Raw genomic sequence first — 17,585 nt, 5'->3', positions numbered from 1 at the left:
CAGCCTCACCCAGTATCAAAATTTCAAACTAGAGTGTTACACTTGTTACAACTGATAAACCTACACTGACATGTCATTATCATCCAAAGTTCATAGCTTACATTAGGGCTCACTTTTGTTGCACATTCTGTTGGTTTTAACAAACATGCAGTGATATATATTCATCATTCTAGTGTCAGAGTAGCACAGTCCCCCTTTATTCACACAAGATACATTCTAAGATCCCCAGCGAATGTTTGAAACCACAGATATGTGTACTATGTGTAAACCTATGTATACTGTGTTTTATTCTGCACATATATATCATGACAAAGTTTAATTTATAAAGTTACAGTGCTGTTGTGCTTTGGGGCCATTATTAAGTAAAATAGGGTTACTTGAACACAAACATGGTGATACCACGATAGTCCATCTGATAACTGAGTAGGTTACGAAGTGACGCACAGGCCAGCAGCATACACAGCGTGGATACCCTGGACAGAGGGAGGACTGGGCAAGATGAAGGGGGAGGACATGAGATTTTATCATGCTTCTCTGAATGATATGCCATTTAAAATTCATGAATTGCTTATTACTGGAATTTTCTTTTAATAATTTTGGACTGTAGTTGATCATGAGTATCTGAAACAGTAGAAACTAAAATCACATTTAAAGAGGAACTACCGTAATTTCATTGCCCTGATAATCCTCTATGCCTGTTCATCCCTAGTCCTGGCAAACACTGATCTTTTTATTCTCCCAATAGTTTTATTTTTTAAGAATGTCATACAGTTGAAATCATACAGTAAGTAGTTTATTCAGATGGACTTCTTTCACTGAATAATAGCTTTTAGGTTTTCTTCATGTCTTTTGTGGTTTGATAGCTCATTCGTTTTTAGTGTGGAATAGTATTCCTTGGTCCGGACACACCAGAGCTTATTCATCCTTTCACTTACCAAGGAACTGCCTCTGTAATTTGACAACTATGAATGAAGCTGCTAAAAACAGATTTTTGTGTAGACCTGAGATTTCCATTTACTTGAGTAAATACCAAGGATTACAACTTGTGCATTGTATGATAGAGTATGTTTAATTTTGTAAGAAACTTCCAGCTTTCTCCCAAAGAGAGTACCATTTTGCATTCCCACCAACAGTAAGTAAGAGCTCCTGTTGCTTCATATCCTTGCCAGCATTTGGTGGTGTCAGTAAGGCTTGAATTTTTATTAAACTGAATTTGAATTCTTAATCCTTGAAAAATAAGAATGCTCTTTAATACTTAAATGTAATAAGAAAACTTGTGGTGTGTTCCAAAATGTCAAACAAAGGCAGGAAAGTAAGACCCAGTGAACAGCAAAAATAAAATGTGTTCATGTATTATGCTTTTATTTTCCTACTTGTTCATTTTTAAGACTATCCCATCAAATATCTCTAGGAAGTACCTGTAAGACACCAGGAACATGTCTGGGTTCAGGTTGCTATGCGGAGGATGATGAGACAGAAAGAAGTTTAGTTGCAGAAGATGAACACTATGGACCACAAAAGGAATTGATGGGTAAAAGATGAAAAAAGTGTCTGCATCGAGTTTGAATATCCAGGAATTTTTTTTTTTTTTTTGAGACCGTGTCTCACTCTGTCACCCAGGCTGGAGTGCAGTGGAGCAGTCTTTGCTCACTGCACCCTTGGCCTCCCATGCTCAGCTAATCCTTTCACCTCAGCCTCTGGAATAGCTGGGACTATGGGTGCAGGCCAGCATCCCCAGCTATTTTTCTTTTTAATTTGTAGAGACTGAGTTTCATCATGTTGCCTAGGCTGGTTTCAAACTCCTGAGCTCAAATGATCCACTCTCCTCAGCCTCCAGTTTTTAAAAGAATTATTGTACTCTCTAGAAAGCATTGTGATCGTATTTTAACTGACAAACTACAAACAGGAAGAGAAATTTTCAATGAGGCAACTGAGGTACTTCTTGAAACCAAGAAAAATATCAGTAACAAACAAATTGTGACTGCCAGTTTAGGTACCTTTCCTTAAAATATCATGAAGGATTTTTTTTTGTGATTCATTTAAAAAAGTAGCAAAAGAATAAATAATGACAGCCTCCCTGAATAGATATGTTGGAATTCATGACATCTACATTATCAAGTTGCATACACATAACTCACAGTACAATGAAAAGAGTGTAGTTTATTACAAATTGCCCCTAAGGTTTTGATGAAGTTGTGAGTGGATTAGCTGGAGAGCTAGTTATAGGTGATTGTGCTGGTTTTCAGTAGTAAGACTTTGCTCCTGAGACCTAATGGTCTAAGTCCATGCTATTCCAATTGAAACTCGTGATTTTTTTGTACCAAAGCTAGGACCATTTGTGTAAGTGTTACAGTTATCTTTACAGAATATGACCTACCTTTATATAGCTCTAAATATTTTCTAATAAGCAGGCTTCTCTTCTGTGTTTATTAATTCTCTCACTCCTTTTGAAAATACCATAACTTGTCCTATTTGGACTTGGAACATTCTTGTTAGCACAGAAACCTACTTTCTTATCTCATATCTAAATAATTTTCAATTTATCTCAAATTACCCTTCAGCCATTGCTTCTTTTTTCTACTGTCCTTCAAAACAAGTGACTCTAATGAGTTTAGCATAGCTACAGACTCCATTTTTTTCTACTAATCTTGCTCCATCTCATTCCAGTTTGGCTTCAGTACTCATCACTCTGCAGTTTCTTCTTGTCAAGCCACCACCATTTATGTTCCAAATGCAGCATTCTGCTATTTTGTCCTTACCACAGATCTTAGCAGCAGTTAACAAAGTTAACGCTGTCTTCTTTCTTAAAGCCTTTTCATGTCTTGTTTTCCTTATGGTTCTATTCTTTTCCACCTTGTTCTGTGTCTTTTGCTGGCTCTTCCTCCACTTCCTGACAAATGGTGGAATAGCCCGAGCTCATCCCTCAGCCATCAGTTTCTTTTCTGTATTATCTCCTCTACTTTCTAGAAAATGGAGTCCAGTCTCATAGCTGTTGATTCCTGGTATCTAGTGTTGCATCCCACACAGGTGTCTTCAAACCTGACCTCTCCTCAGAGCTCTATAGTTTATGTTCATCAGCCTATTGCAGGTCTTCTATTACATGTTTAAAGGGCAATACAATGTAGCATGTCTAAAACAAAATATTCATGCCCCTCAAACCTGCTCCAAAACCTGTTTCTCTCCCAAGATTTCTGATCTCAACAAATGGTGCTATTTATTTGCTTAAGTTAAAATCTAGATAGCTGTGTTTAAAAGATTTTTCCAAGTTAATATAGAGTTTGTTTTTTAATATCTATAACATCTATTATTCACGAAAGTCCAGTAATTACAGACACTGAGAAAAAAGTTTTTGCTTTTTACATTGATAGATTTTGCTGCAAGATATGCTTATTTACATATGAATTACAGTCATTTTCTTGGATTATTTTTAGAAAATTTAACCTTTATATAGAATGATTTTAAGAGTTTTTGAGTCTAGAAAATTTAAAATAAAAGAGCTTTTCATTGCTGTTTCTGAGGTTTTTAAAAACTTGTTTATATCTTCTCCATACATATAACACAATTGTATTATATCATTTTTATTCAATCAGGTATATCATTGTGTTAAAAAACATGTTGATATGTTTTTCATTTTTTATATTGCATTAAGTATTATGTAAGATTTTCAGTAATGTTTTTGAGTTGAACTATTACTAGCTAGGCATTATTATTTTTCAGTTTTCCTAAAAACATGATCTACTTTTTAAAGGCAAAGGTAATAGCATTTTTCTAACATTATTTTGTTGTTATTTTATTACTTTCTTATTTAATTGCCACATTTTGATGTGTTTCAATGGAGCTCCTGATCAAGGCCCTTCCTGTTATCTCCCTTTTTCAACACAGAATCATGTTCTAATGCATTTTCCCCATGTCTTTAGGCTCAAGTTCATGACTCACTGCCAGCTTATACAATTCTAATTAGAACAAAGGGTGGACTTGCTGCTGAATTCTTTCTTGGTTGGACAGCTAATTTCTATAGCTTGACTAATATTTTTTCCTCCTGACCAGATATAATTCTACACAATTGAATAATACGCTAATAAATATTTTAGTTTATAAAAACAAACTTACTAGAACCAAGACATTGTTACAAAAAAGAGTGATGAATCGAAGTACATTTCCTTTGTTGTATTAAAGAGGTTTTAATTGGTATTCAGGCAGAAGAAACCAATTGAAATTCTGAGAGTGCTTTCTTTTTAATAATGAAGAGTAAAGCCACAGGCAGTGCTTTAAAAAACACATATAAATGATAGGAAAATTTAACAGCTTGTTGTGCCAAATGCAATCCCTTGGACTGATGTTCTGAGGTGATTGCTGTAAAAAGAATCAGTCCTCATTAAAAACTGCAGGTAGAGGGCATGTATTTATAAAGTGTTATGAGGATGTTGGCACAAATAAAAACTCAAATAAAATTAACTCCTTCCAAATTGAAAAAAATAAGTAAAATAAACATGCTTACTGTGTTGCTATTGATATCATTAAAATATCATTTCAAAATAAATGGTATTTGTATTAGTCTGTTGTCACACTGCCATAAATAACCCCCTGAGAGTGGGTAATTTATAAAGGAAAGAGGTTTAATTGACTCATAGTTCCACATGGCTGGGAAGGCCTCAGAAAACTTACAGTCGTGGAAGAAGGGGAGGCAAACCTATCTTTCTTCACATGGCAGCAAGAAAAAGAAGGGAAGAGGTAAGTGGGGAAAATCCCCTTTTAAAACCACCAGATCTCGTGAGAACACATTCCTATCATAAGAACAGCACAGGAGAACTATGTTGTTCTCATGATCTAATCACCTCCTGTGAGGTTCTTCTGGCAACGCTTGGGGATTATGGGAACTACAATTCAAAGTGAGATTTGGATAGGGACATGGACGAACTGTATCACTATTTAGTTACAATAATTCTTTACAATGAATATGTATATATAGAAATTACATTCTGTTCCATTTCAACACATTAAACAAGTTTAATTGCCCAACCACATAACCCTCTATCAAATTTATATGTAATATGAAATTACATATTAATGTGTAAATGGTTGATTGATATCAGAGCTGATTAACTGCATGCAATCTGACAGAAAAATCAAAACATGCACAAATAAGGAAAAAAAAAATTTAGAAAGGATATTGAGAAGGCTAAACAAAAAGGTTAAGAAAAGGAAGAAAAAGTCATACTTGAAAATGAATGACAAATACTGGAGCCTTTCTATTATGCACAAAATCATACATGAGCTGAACTTTGTAAAATATATGTGTAATGAGTAGCATCTAATCAAGTTCATTGAAATTGTCTCATCTCTTACGGTGAATAAGTTAGACAACCATTTTGAAAATTCTTATAACTTTCTAGAAAGTAGTAAGTATCCTAGTAGTATAATTGAAGTTAAAGGGGCTTTCTTTGAACAAGACTATTCTGGGGAAAATAGACACAAATCTGTTTTCCTCTTTTGACAGTATTTTCTTCTGTTTCTCACTTTTAGGTTTCACCCACTCTCCTTCGCCTCCTACTCAACATGTTCACATTTGTCCTCCCTCCTTCTCCACTTCTGGTTTGGGCTTGCCTCCAACCAATACCTAAAACTATCCAGGTTCTTTAAAACACTAGTTTAGATTTCCAGAGGAGAAATGTATATAATTATCTTTACATTCTTTTTTGGTGTATAAATTTTACTGAAAATAACGCTTCCTTAGTCCTAATCTGTATTAATTAATCCATCGTTCATTTGTTCATTTCCAATTCTACGTAATATTGTATATATAAAAATATCCTGAATATTATTTCCAGCTAATGATTGTCCACTTTTACTGAAAACCTGAAAAGAAAGATAATGGTTTCTGGACTTAAAAGCCAGAAGATATCGGTTTGTTTATGTCATTTGAGATGACACTGAGTTTTGAAATTTTGAAATATCTGGGCATTCATTGAAAAAGTGTTCTCAAAAATTATGCTGTTATTTTTTGACAGCATAGAAAAAGAATGATCCAGTATAACATTTTTTTCTTCTTTAGAACGGGATCCCAGAAGCAAACTGTATTTTATATTATTCACTCAAATATCCATTTATCCATTTAGCAATAATTTATGATATTCTGTGAGACTGACATATTGCTAAAAGTTGTATAGGAATGACACACAAAAGAAAATAAATCACTCTTCTCTTTATATTTAAAGAATTATCAACCTTACAGAAAAACTTTAAGATTATACAATACCCATATAGCATTTGGTTAATTTCAAGCTTCTTTCTTTTTTCATTGTCTTTCTTTTTCTCTCGCTCTAATCTTTCTAACAGGATGCAATGATCAAAGTTCATCTATTGCATTTGGTTATTTAATCTGTTGTTCATCCATCTAAAACAGTTCCCCAACATGACATTTTTCAAAAGCCCAAATTCGTTTTCTTAGAGTATTTCAGTTCTGGATTTGTCTGACAGTTTCCTCAGCAGGTTGGCCAAAGTAGTACAAAAGCAATAGTGTTTCTGTGCACGTGTGCGTGTGTGTATGTGTGTTTGTGTGTATGTGATTTCTATTTGTATTTCAGTTTAGTCAACGTCTATGAACATGTCTTCAAATTCACGGCCTCTTTTTCTTTTGCAAGGCCTTTGATGTGAGGGTTCGTGTTGGCCAGAGTTGTTCTGTGTTTAAAGTTTTTATAGATGTGGTTCCTAAGAGGCCTCTATTCTCCTGGTTACACCTTGGGTTTACAGTATTAGATAATTTTTTAAGAGTTTGTCCCAGAGTCTAATCCCAGTTGTCCTGGAGTCTTCCCTCTTTCCTTGTGGTCTTCACTTTGCACTGTTTACAATGATATGTATTTTGCAGTCCTCCCGGATGTATTCCACTACTACTTCAGGTGATGCTTATCGGTGTGGTAATGAAGGGGTGGGGTTTGGATGTTCCCTGGTGACCTGATGGAACCTTAGTTTTTGGCTGGTTGTGAGCCTGGATCTCAGGGCCTCGGCCTTCACAGCATTTCCACGTCTCCTCCGGATGCAATGCTGGCCTGGTTCTTTTCCTGAAGGTGGAGATCCTGCTCCTTTTACAGAGCAGAGACCGTTTGTTTGTTTACTTACTTACTTTGTTGTTTTTCTTCATCAGATACAATGAATTTCTACCAGAGCTCATGAAGTACTTTTTAATTGTCCTTCTCCATTCGAATGATTTCAGAGGAATCACAGAGATAGGTCTGGGAGGATTTGGGGAGTGGCTGCTGTTCCTTATCCCCAGCTAGCACCTTGGGAAAGCATTCTCAGAAATCTATGTCATGTTTCATGTAAGCACTGAGCAGAGGTCCTGAAGGAAACCCCTGACAGACAGTGTGAAAGCCCCTCCCCCAATCCACAGCGCCAGATGCTTCACACTTGTACATTAGCCGGTAATATATCTTTGGCAATTCTTGTTGGCTTTTATAGCATTTCATGATGTATTTTCCAGGTAAGTAAATGCTCGGATCCTGTTACTACCCACAGTTAAAAACATCACTCCATATTTTGGGAAGGCAGTTTGTCCTGTGACCTCAGTTCTCTGATGGGCTTAAGAAAAGTTGTTTTCAGCTTTTCTAGGCTTTCTTTTGTTTTATAAATGGGAGTAGCACTCTTTCCCAGTTGATATATTCTAAGACAGAATTGATTTTTAAAGCATCCTTTTCTTAATTATGATAGCATAAAACATGCTCATCACAGCATCTGGCACATAGCAGGGGTCAGTAATTATAAATTCCTTTCCTATTCACTGAATTTTGAAGTATTCTCGTCATTTTAAGCTATCATTTCTAGATGCAAGAATACCTTTAACTAGGTTTTTCCTGCGATAATATCATGATAAATATCCTTCAGAAAGTTGTTAACTTGTGGCAGTGGAGGAGATGGAGGTTTCGTGATTAAATATTTTGAAAAAATTGATTAAGCAAGTTAAATAGGATTCCTTAATGAACTAATTGTCAGAGGTATTATGCATTATTTATTCCAGATAGAGGTGTCACATATATACACATTGGTTTCTTTACGATAAAACATCCACTAATACTTCTCAAAAATACTATTCTCCTATAATCTATTATCAGTAACTTATATACATTCATGAGATAAAAGAAATGAAATCTCTAAGATAAAATTTTGCTAAATGACAACAAGGAAACTATATGAAAGTACCAGGCACTAAAAATGTAATAAAACAAAGCAATTAGGAAATTGTAATGATTTTGAGAAGCATCACCCCTATGGGAACAGACATATAAAAGAGAGTTCTTCCTGAAATTTCTAATACCCCAGTTTCCTTTAAAGAAATAAACAAAATTGTACACCACATAATAACCATATGAGATTAATAAGCAGAAGAATCCAGTGATTATAGTTAAAGAAAACTTTGTAACACATACACTCTAATTTCTTTTTGAACATTCTTTTCTTATTTCATGATTTAATATTTGTATTTGCTATGCAATACTCTATGCTTTGCTTTTGGCTCAAAATATTTTATCTGAAAGTCAATCTCTTTCTATTTCCACATTAAAACAAGACTGAAGAATTCTATACCCATTTTGCCCTACACAATTGCATTTGCGAAGGCGTGAATGAATGACACATAACATTGCCTGACATACAGCCTCTTTTTGGCCTTTAAGGAAGCGTCATTATTAAGACGAACAACCGCTGCACTTGTATATTAGGGGTGCACAACGTGGACTCTTTGTTACTTTATGAGTAAGGTTCATGACCTAACTTACGTCTCTGGAGGAGATGTTGAGCAAACTTATTCTAATACTCAATCAGTCTGAACCCTTTCCTGAATCAGAGTTGTCTTTTCTCTGTCCTGAGATTTTCTGAATAAAATGCAAATAGAAGGAAAACATCAGTGTCATCTTCTCCCTAGTTGGAAGTGTCACTTCACCTCTAATCAGGGTGGTAGTCTCATGCAAAGTTTTAGTTCTGTCAACTGAATACAATGAGAGCTGAAATCTCTAATGACAGAAAAGAAAAGAAAGGCATTTCTAACATGTAGAGTTTGGAAAAATTAATTGGCTGAAAAATTTTGTAAGTTGTAAGTTTGGCAAAAAATTCAATTTTAAATTGGGTTCGAATTAAATATGAATAACCATATTGCCATTGAATGTAAGTATAATTCCTATTACAAACATACATAAACTTCAATATATAATATATTTCATTAATGTTATTCAGCCTGCTCAATGTTAAAATTATGGAGATTCACTTAAAATTGTTCTTTATAATATGAAAAAAAGTTCAGAGAAGTAACATTTATTAGTGAACTCAATTGGTTTTAGTAAAAATTTTATAATAACAAGCACTGGTGATATACCTCTTGGGTAGAAACAGATTACGGTTTCAAACTTGCCAATGAATTTTGAGTAAGACAAACTCTCTATGTTGTTATCCTAGCTTTTGCCTAGTTGTACAAACTTTGGAAAGATAACTGACAGAGCTGAGCCTCAATTTCTCATCTTGCTAAGAGGATTAAGTGAGTGCCTGTTTCAGAATATTTGCACAAGGATTTGCTAACTGATTTATCCCGGGACCTATTTATTCTGTTCTGAATCTTGATTTTGTTTTTAATTATTGATAACTATGTGAATATTTCAAGTCATCTGTCTTCCTCCCTTTCTTTAAGCTAAGTTCTCCGTCTACACCCATTCTTTGTGAATAACTCCTTTCATCCTGCACTTGCAGGTTACATTTTTATTGATCAACTAAATAAAACCACATTTCTCTCATCCAACTTGGCATCTGCCATCCATCAATAGGGGTGGTTCTATAGTCACTGCAAACAGCATAGAGTGAACTCTTACTGCTAGAAAATCTTCCTAAATCTCCACTGATTCAAGTTTTTTTCTCTAAAGAGTGCTTCAGAAGCCCCAGCTCTGTCCTACATGCATTTATCCAACCCCCGTTTTCATCCCAATCTATTACAATCTGACTTCCATTTATACCACAGTAATAAAATGCTAATGAATAACATTACATCTTTCTCACCCTATGTTCTCCTTATAGATTTTCTCATCCACATCCATGCATTTGCAAAACACCTATAAGCAGATCTCAACAGAGCTATCCTGCAGAATCTAGAACATATATCACACTTCATATTTGACATTTTCGCTTGGATGTTACTCAGGCATGTGGAAAAAGCCGAAATTTACAAAAGCAATCTCTTTTTTGTTAGCACCAGAATATTCTTTTTGTATGTTAGCAAAAATGCTAAAAATTATATTTTAAATGGCCAATTTTCTTCCTCATCATCCTGAAGCTCAATAAAGTACAATATTGTAACTATTATCAAAAGTAGAGCAGCAGTTATTTATTACTTCTTACACATCTTCATGTCAACTGGGTGGTTCTTCTTGTTTATGGTTAATCCAAGCACTCATTTACAGGTATTTATGGTCAGTTCCAATTTAAGATAGCTCAATTATTTGGAGTTGGGTTGATTGGGCTTGTTCTTAGGGTGTAGGCAGAAGAGAAAGAAGGAAGGAAAGAAGCACAGCTTTTGAGGTCTGGTCTTAGAACTGGCATGCTGGTGTTTTTCCGTGTTCTATTGGTCAAGCAAGTCAGAAAGCCCATATTCAAGGAGTGAAAATGTAGAATCCACCTCTTGATGGGAGAAGCTGCAAAAATTATATGGAAAAGAATTCTGGATATGAAAAGGGAATAATTGCAGACATTTTTGCAAACCTATCACAATGACACAATTGACTAAATGTTTTTTGTAACTTTCTTGGATTTAAAGGCTAATTCTTTTTTAAACTCTAAGGCAATTTAGCTTTTTCTCATTTACAGGGTTAATTTTAATTTTCTCCCTTTGTTAGTTGTCCTGTTTTTCTCTTTCCTTTTTTTTTTTTTTTTTTTTTGAGTTCCATGTATTTCTCCTTTGTTCTCACACTATATTCTTCTCACAGGTTTTCTCATCCACATCCATGCTTTTGAAAAACACCTATAAGCAGATAACACCAGAATTTGCAATCATGGCTGAAGGTGAAGTAGAAGTAAGGACCTTCTCCACATGGTGCCAGGAGAGAGAGGTGTGAAGAGCGCAGTGTGAAGAGCCCTTTATAAACCATCAGATCTCATGAGAACTCACTCACTATCCTAAGAACAGCATGGGGTAAACTGCCCCCATGATCCAATCACCTCCTGAGGGGCTCCTCCCTGGACGGGCTCCTCCCATGGGGATTATGAAAATTATAATATGAGATGAGAATTGAGTGGGTACACAGAGCCAGACCATATCACCAATCTATCCAAACTGTGAATCTACCAGTATTACTTCCCGTGTCTTGATACTTTTGATTTCTCCAGTATATCATTTCTGGCTGGTCTTGGACATCTACCTTTTACCCCAGTTCCTATACCACAGAGAGTTAGAGATTAAACATAAATCTTACTATCATGCTCTGCTAAAATACTCTTCAGTGACTTGTCCTGAATCTCAGAATGAAAAAACAATCAACCTAAAAACACCACCAAACTTTAGCAAGTTCTGTATTATCTGAGTACAATTTAAGTCTACAGCTTCTTCCTGTACAGCATTTTCTCTTTTTTTATGCTTTAATCATACAGATTATATTTCAGTTCCTGAAAAGAACTGTTTTATTTTTTCAAAACTCTTTACATTTATTCATTGCTTCTTCATGCCTCACTTGCAAACCCGTTTAGGTACTTCCATTATCCCGAAGTTTTATTTTGTTGCATGTATAATTCGCTTAAGCATCTCTTTTTTGTTCTTTTTAAATTCTATGAGTTTCTTGCTCATCTGTTTCTCTTCAGTGTTTGTCATAATCCCTGAAATGTATGAGGTACTAAATTAATTTGACTGTTAATAAATACAGGTATTAGCAAATAACACCTTAAAATAATTTTAAGTATAATTTACTGGATAACCCAGGAAAGCAAATTTTTGTCAGTGTCCAGTTTCTCCATAGTTCACAGACATAATTCCTAGAACATAATTTCTAGCAGTGGCAGTCATGTTTAAATTTAACTTTGAGGACTTAAAATATGGAACACCCTACTTTCTGGTATGATGTTAAAAGGATTTTTATTTTTAATAGTCTTTATGCCTATTTTTATTTCAGAAAGCCTTTGGGTATGACTTTTTATAGTTTTGGATGATCTCGATACTGTAAAATTTAATTTAATTTTACCTACTGTTGAATTCTAAGTTGACGTTATGCAATAGAAGTATCTTTTGAGTGGTCAGGAATATTTTACCTGTTGCTTTTGAAATTACTGTAGGAAAAGTAAGGAATAAGGAATCTACATTCAAATTTTACGTACTTCAAGAAACTTTCAGAAGCTTGTTACCTTCAAATATTCTACTGCCAAGTATTTCAAAGTGAGTTCTGGATAACTTTAAGTGATGATGTTACTAATGTGATGGTGTTATAGGTATTTTCAGCTTTCTTTATTCTCCTCATTTCTCTCTTTCTCTCTCTCTTCTCTTTACAATGAAGGACAAGCAACCTTCCTTACGGCACCACTGCATTAAATAAAATCATCTGTTTAGTATGAATATTAATTCAAAGGACAAAGTCAGCTTTACCATGGTAGTGGCCTGAAAAAATCTACTTAATGCCTGTTGTTAGGCTAAGTTCAGTTAGCCAACTGAACTTAGCTAACCATAATTGAGTTAAACAGATGAAAGATGAAAAACGGGCAATTTACCTAAAAAAATAATTAAAATGAGTTCTTAGAGTTTAACCGAGGTGGACTTCTATGCATTTAAATGCCCAAGAAAATCAAAGTTAAAAATGAGTAAATATATTGTGTATGCTAAAAAATAGAAGTTTGCTTTTGTTTTTTAGATTAAAAATATATATGCATATAATTACCACAAAAAGTAATTAACATAAGATGCATGATCAAATGGTGTTACATTTGCTTAAACATTTTGTTATTTCTTTCGTTATCACTTTTAGAGTTTGATATCTGTTAAAATTATTTATTTATAGTCATAACATATTTGATGTGGTTGATGGTGTGTAAGTATGAGCATGTAAGTGTTTTTATGTGTGTATACAAATGTGTTTGAGACAGTCAAGGAAGGGATTTTAAATTATTATGTTACTCACAATCTTAACTTTATGTGACTTTTCAAAAAAATTTAAATTATTTTCAATAACTAGATATTTGCTATCCTTTAAAATGTCAAAAGAAGTGTCAAACATCTCAAGTATTTCAAAAATATAGTTTTAAAACAGAAATTTCTGAACGATAATTTTATCTTTTACATGTCAATATAGTAAAATATGTAAAATTATTTAGCACATCTCAGGTGACTTTTGGAAATAAGCTTTTAAAAAATAATTGATGTGGCCTTTTTGCTCCTCTGTAAAAAATATTTTAAAATATAAATGAACTAAAAAAGTGTAAACTAAAAAACAGATAAAATACCTAAACAAAAAGTGAAAATCAGTAGTAAATTACATGATTAAAATTGAAGGTCAAGTTTATTAGCAACATGGAGAGGGTTAAATAGCAGCAGGACTCAGCACATTTTCCAAGATTTATAATTCATTAAACAGAGTCAACATTACCGTAAAATTATATGCAAAGCAGTGGTCAATATATTGGAATATGAACTAAGATTTTCTACATCAACTCTTCAAACACTCAGAGTCAGTTTTTCATTAGTTACATCTTAATGTAATTAATTTTTCACAAAACATAAATATATAAATAACCCCACCCACATATATAAACACATATGTATACACATGCACATATTTTTTTATTTTAAGTAGATTTACAATCCTTCTAGCCTGTGTTTTAAAACATTGAATCACTTCTTAAAAATATTATTTGACCTTTAAGTGGCCCAGTGTGGAAATTGCACACAAAAATTTTCATTATCGTAAGTGAAGATACTGGAACTTACCGCTTTTCAATGGTTAATTTCTTTACTTGATAAAATGTGAGTAATACAGTTTCTTTGTGTGCAAAACTTAATGAAACTTTTAAAAGTATCCAGATTATCCTCACCTTTTAAAAAATTTAGTTTTATAAGCTTCATAAGAAGTCTTAGGCTTTAGGTTAGCTAACAGCGTTAGATAGACTGGTTTCACTCACCATTATCCTGCTGTTGCTTTAGCCTTGGACTTTCTAATGTATTCAGTGAGATTTTTCAGTCATTTATTCCTTGGGTATAAAACTAGGCATTGTTGATATGCACATAAACAAAGCATACAGGACTGTACCCTTTATAGCACTTACAGTCTAGTGTTCAAGACACAGTACTAGAACACAGTGGGAAGCAGGACATTAAAATGTAAGTAATCACTGCTATGTTAAGGGATTGTCTAGTGCTCTGCATACACACAGGGGATTTGAGGGTTTGAAAAAGGCTGTCTAGAAGCAGTAATATCCAAAATGGAAGCATAAGGATAAATTGAGATTTTCTAACTTAAAAAGTGGCATATTTGGGGAGTTTTAGCATAATGAGAGATGAGGAGAATAAGCCCAGAAAAGGAAATGACATGTTTCAAGAGCGTTACATAGAAATCACTTCTTCTTGTAGGAGGTCAAAGAAGCTTGGTAAGTCTGAATCCCCCAAAACAGCCTTACTCCATCATTCCTATATTGGTGAACTGCATCTTTGCATGTGAGAATGTGTGTGTGTGTGTGTGTGTGTGTGTATTTGTGTATGTGTGTGTGGACATGAAGCTTTCTTGAATTTTCTAAAGATACGTGTTCTTCAGGAATGAGGATCATGATTTTCTATTATATTATCAGTTCTGTTTGTGTGTAGCTTAATGACAGTCAATTTGATGATTCTTGTGGTCATATGTACCTTCATGAAAATCAAACTGCCACATTTACATTTCCACAGAAATTTGAAAATTGTGCCATTTAGTGTGTAGTATATTTTCTGATGGGATCAAGTTACTGAATTATTTGTGATGCTGAACATTTAGCCATAGCGTCCCACTAATAACGACTCACTGTTCAAGATGCATGCTTGGAGCTTATTTTAAAAGCAGAAGCACATTTGCTGCTACAAAACAGTCTGGCCTAGCAAGGCCAAGGAATGAGAGAGAGATGCTATCTTCAGTGCCTTTCTCCATTTTGACCTAGAATGGAGTATTGAGAATATCTTGAGAGAAATGAGAATGGATTTCAGAAATTTCATAGTCATCAGAAATTGGTAGCTATTTTTAATATCTGTCTTTAAATTTGCCAATACTTTTATTTTTCTTGAATTTAGAAATCTAAGAGTTATTTCAGTAATTTGGTGTTCTTACTCCAGAATAAGGTAACCTCTGAACTGGCCAAGTCAACCAGAAGTCTCGAGTTTTATTCCTGTGTTCCCTGTACTACATTATATTGACTGAAAAATTCAGAAAATTCTAAATTTTGTAACAGTCATTAGAAACGTCAAATGCTTTTACCTAGTACTTAAACACGGCTGCTATCATATTTAGATATGTTTTTTGCTATTTATTGGTATGACATTTTATTTTATTTTATTTTTTTTAGAGATGGGATCCTGTTTTGTCACCCAGGCTAGTGGCATGATCATGATCAGGGTTCATTACCGCCTCAACCTCCCAGGCTCAAATGATCTTTTCACCTCAGCCTCCTGAGTAGCTGAAACTGCAGGTATGAACCACCACACACAGTTAATTTGTTCTTTTGTGTTTTTAGTAGAGATGAGGTCTCACTATGTTGCCCAGGCTAGTTTCGAACTCTTGAGCTCAAGCAATCCTCCAGCCTTGGCCTCCTGAAGTACTGTGATTACAGGCATGAGCTACCACTCCTGATCCAAATATCTTATTAAAGCTAAATTAAATGCACCATGAAAACTTTAATTTACATCTTACTTTTATACTGTATTTAAATTCAAAAAGTGCTAAACTATACAGTACTAGTTCCGTATCCACCAGAATGTTTAATATTTTGATTTTAATCACTGAATCAAAATTACTTTTAAGAGAAATGTTCTTTTTGGGGAAAGAATCACTAATGACTTTTTAAAAAGTTAAAAACACCATTTGGGTTAGTTGGTTACTTTCTAGTGAAATTTGTTTTGTCATGTAGTAATGCTTTGAAAAGTTTCTTCAGAAAAATGTTACTGTTTAACTATGTGATTGCATCAGTGCCTATTATGGTAAAAACAAAACATATGTAAGAATTGACCAGTTTAAACTATGGAATCCTAATAATTTGCATTACAATAGTTTTCATTGAAAGACACTGCATAACTTAAAGAGCATTACATTTATGCAAGTAAATTTATGCAGAAATATATAGAAACAACAATTAGAACAAATAGTATTTCAATATAGTACAGCCATAAGTGGCTTTTCTTCTAAATGTACATAGTACATAAAATTTTAAGTTATTTGTTAACTATGTCACTGAGCTTTCATCTTTTTGATCTACAATAAATTATGTTGAACGACTAAATTTTGGAAAATTAGGTAATTAAAAAGAGATCACAGGTTTTTATATGAAGGAAACAAAACGTTATATTTTGTCTAAATGTAATGATTTTATTGGCAGAAATTCATACAGAATTTAATGTGTGGATTATGGCGTGTGTATTCAGGAAGATTATGTTACATGCTTTTTTCCCCAAATTTAATTGACCGTGAAACACTTTATATGCAGACCATTTTATAATGATAATAGGAATCTCGCTTTGAGAAATATTGGCAACATCTTAAGTGAAAATAAAATAAAGTAATTCTTAAAATTAGTATAAGATAAATAAGTATCAGTTTTCTTTCTGATTCAAGTTCATTACCTATTCTGCTATTCTTAATGTGCAATATTTTAAAAGGGTAAATCTGTTTGAGGTACATTTGGGGTGACCTCCATCCAAGTCCTCTATCTAGAATTAGTACCCAATTCAAATACCAACTAGAAGCATTCTTTTTCTCTCAAATGATATATGCTCAGTTCATTTTTATTAACTGGAGTTTCAAAACCAGGATTTAATTTGTTGCATAATAAACAGAGCTAGAAAAAATAGTACAGAAAAGAAAAGCCTCTATTAATTTTCTCTTCTGTACTCTACAGCAGAAAAGATGACCTTTTTTTATTTTTGAGATGGAATCTTGCTTTGTCACTCAGGCTGGAGTGCAGTGGCGCAATCTCGGCTCACTGCAACCTCCGCCTCCCGGGTTCAAGCGATTCTCCTGCCTCAGCCTCCCAAGTAACTGGGACTGCAGGCGTGTGCCACCATGCCCTGCTAATTTTTTTGTATTTTAGTAGAGACGGGGTTTCACCATGTTGGCCAGGATGCTCTCAATCTCTTGAACTCTTGATCTGCCTGCCTCGGCCTCCTAAAGTGCTGAAAAATGAACTAATTTAACCTCCATTAAACAATATAGCACTAACTCTACCTGGTCCCCATTTGACCTTGCTTGGCCTATTAAGGTCAAGGATATCTTTCAGAAAGGAAGTTATACCAAATAGATCTACTATGTGATCAAATGGTGAAAAGTGTGTACTCTTATTCCCAAAAACCCACTCTTAAGCAAAATCCTCCATCGTGTCCTCTTTCCCAGGGACCTCACTTCAACATT

General features: G+C 34.1%; 1 long non-coding RNA gene across 1 annotated transcript in view; it reads left to right on the top strand.

Annotated features, from left to right (window-relative positions):
* Positions 1-15,647, top strand: part of LOC135272304 (uncharacterized) — a 106,255-nt gene extending 90,608 nt beyond the window's left edge. Inside the window, exon 3 of the long non-coding RNA XR_010340418.1 lies at positions 15,532-15,647. This is a non-coding gene — a long non-coding RNA (uncharacterized LOC135272304). The remainder of the gene's footprint in view (positions 1-15,531) is intronic.
* Positions 15,648-17,585: the final 1,938 nt, after the last annotated feature.

The sequence above is a fragment of the Aotus nancymaae genome, unplaced genomic scaffold (assembly GCF_030222135.1).
Source record: "Aotus nancymaae isolate 86718 unplaced genomic scaffold, 86718_ANA_hifiasm-v0.15.2.pri h1tg000108l, whole genome shotgun sequence".
Taxonomy (NCBI): Eukaryota; Metazoa; Chordata; class Mammalia; order Primates; family Aotidae; genus Aotus; species Aotus nancymaae.
This window is presented reverse-complemented; position numbering and strand designations above follow the sequence as displayed.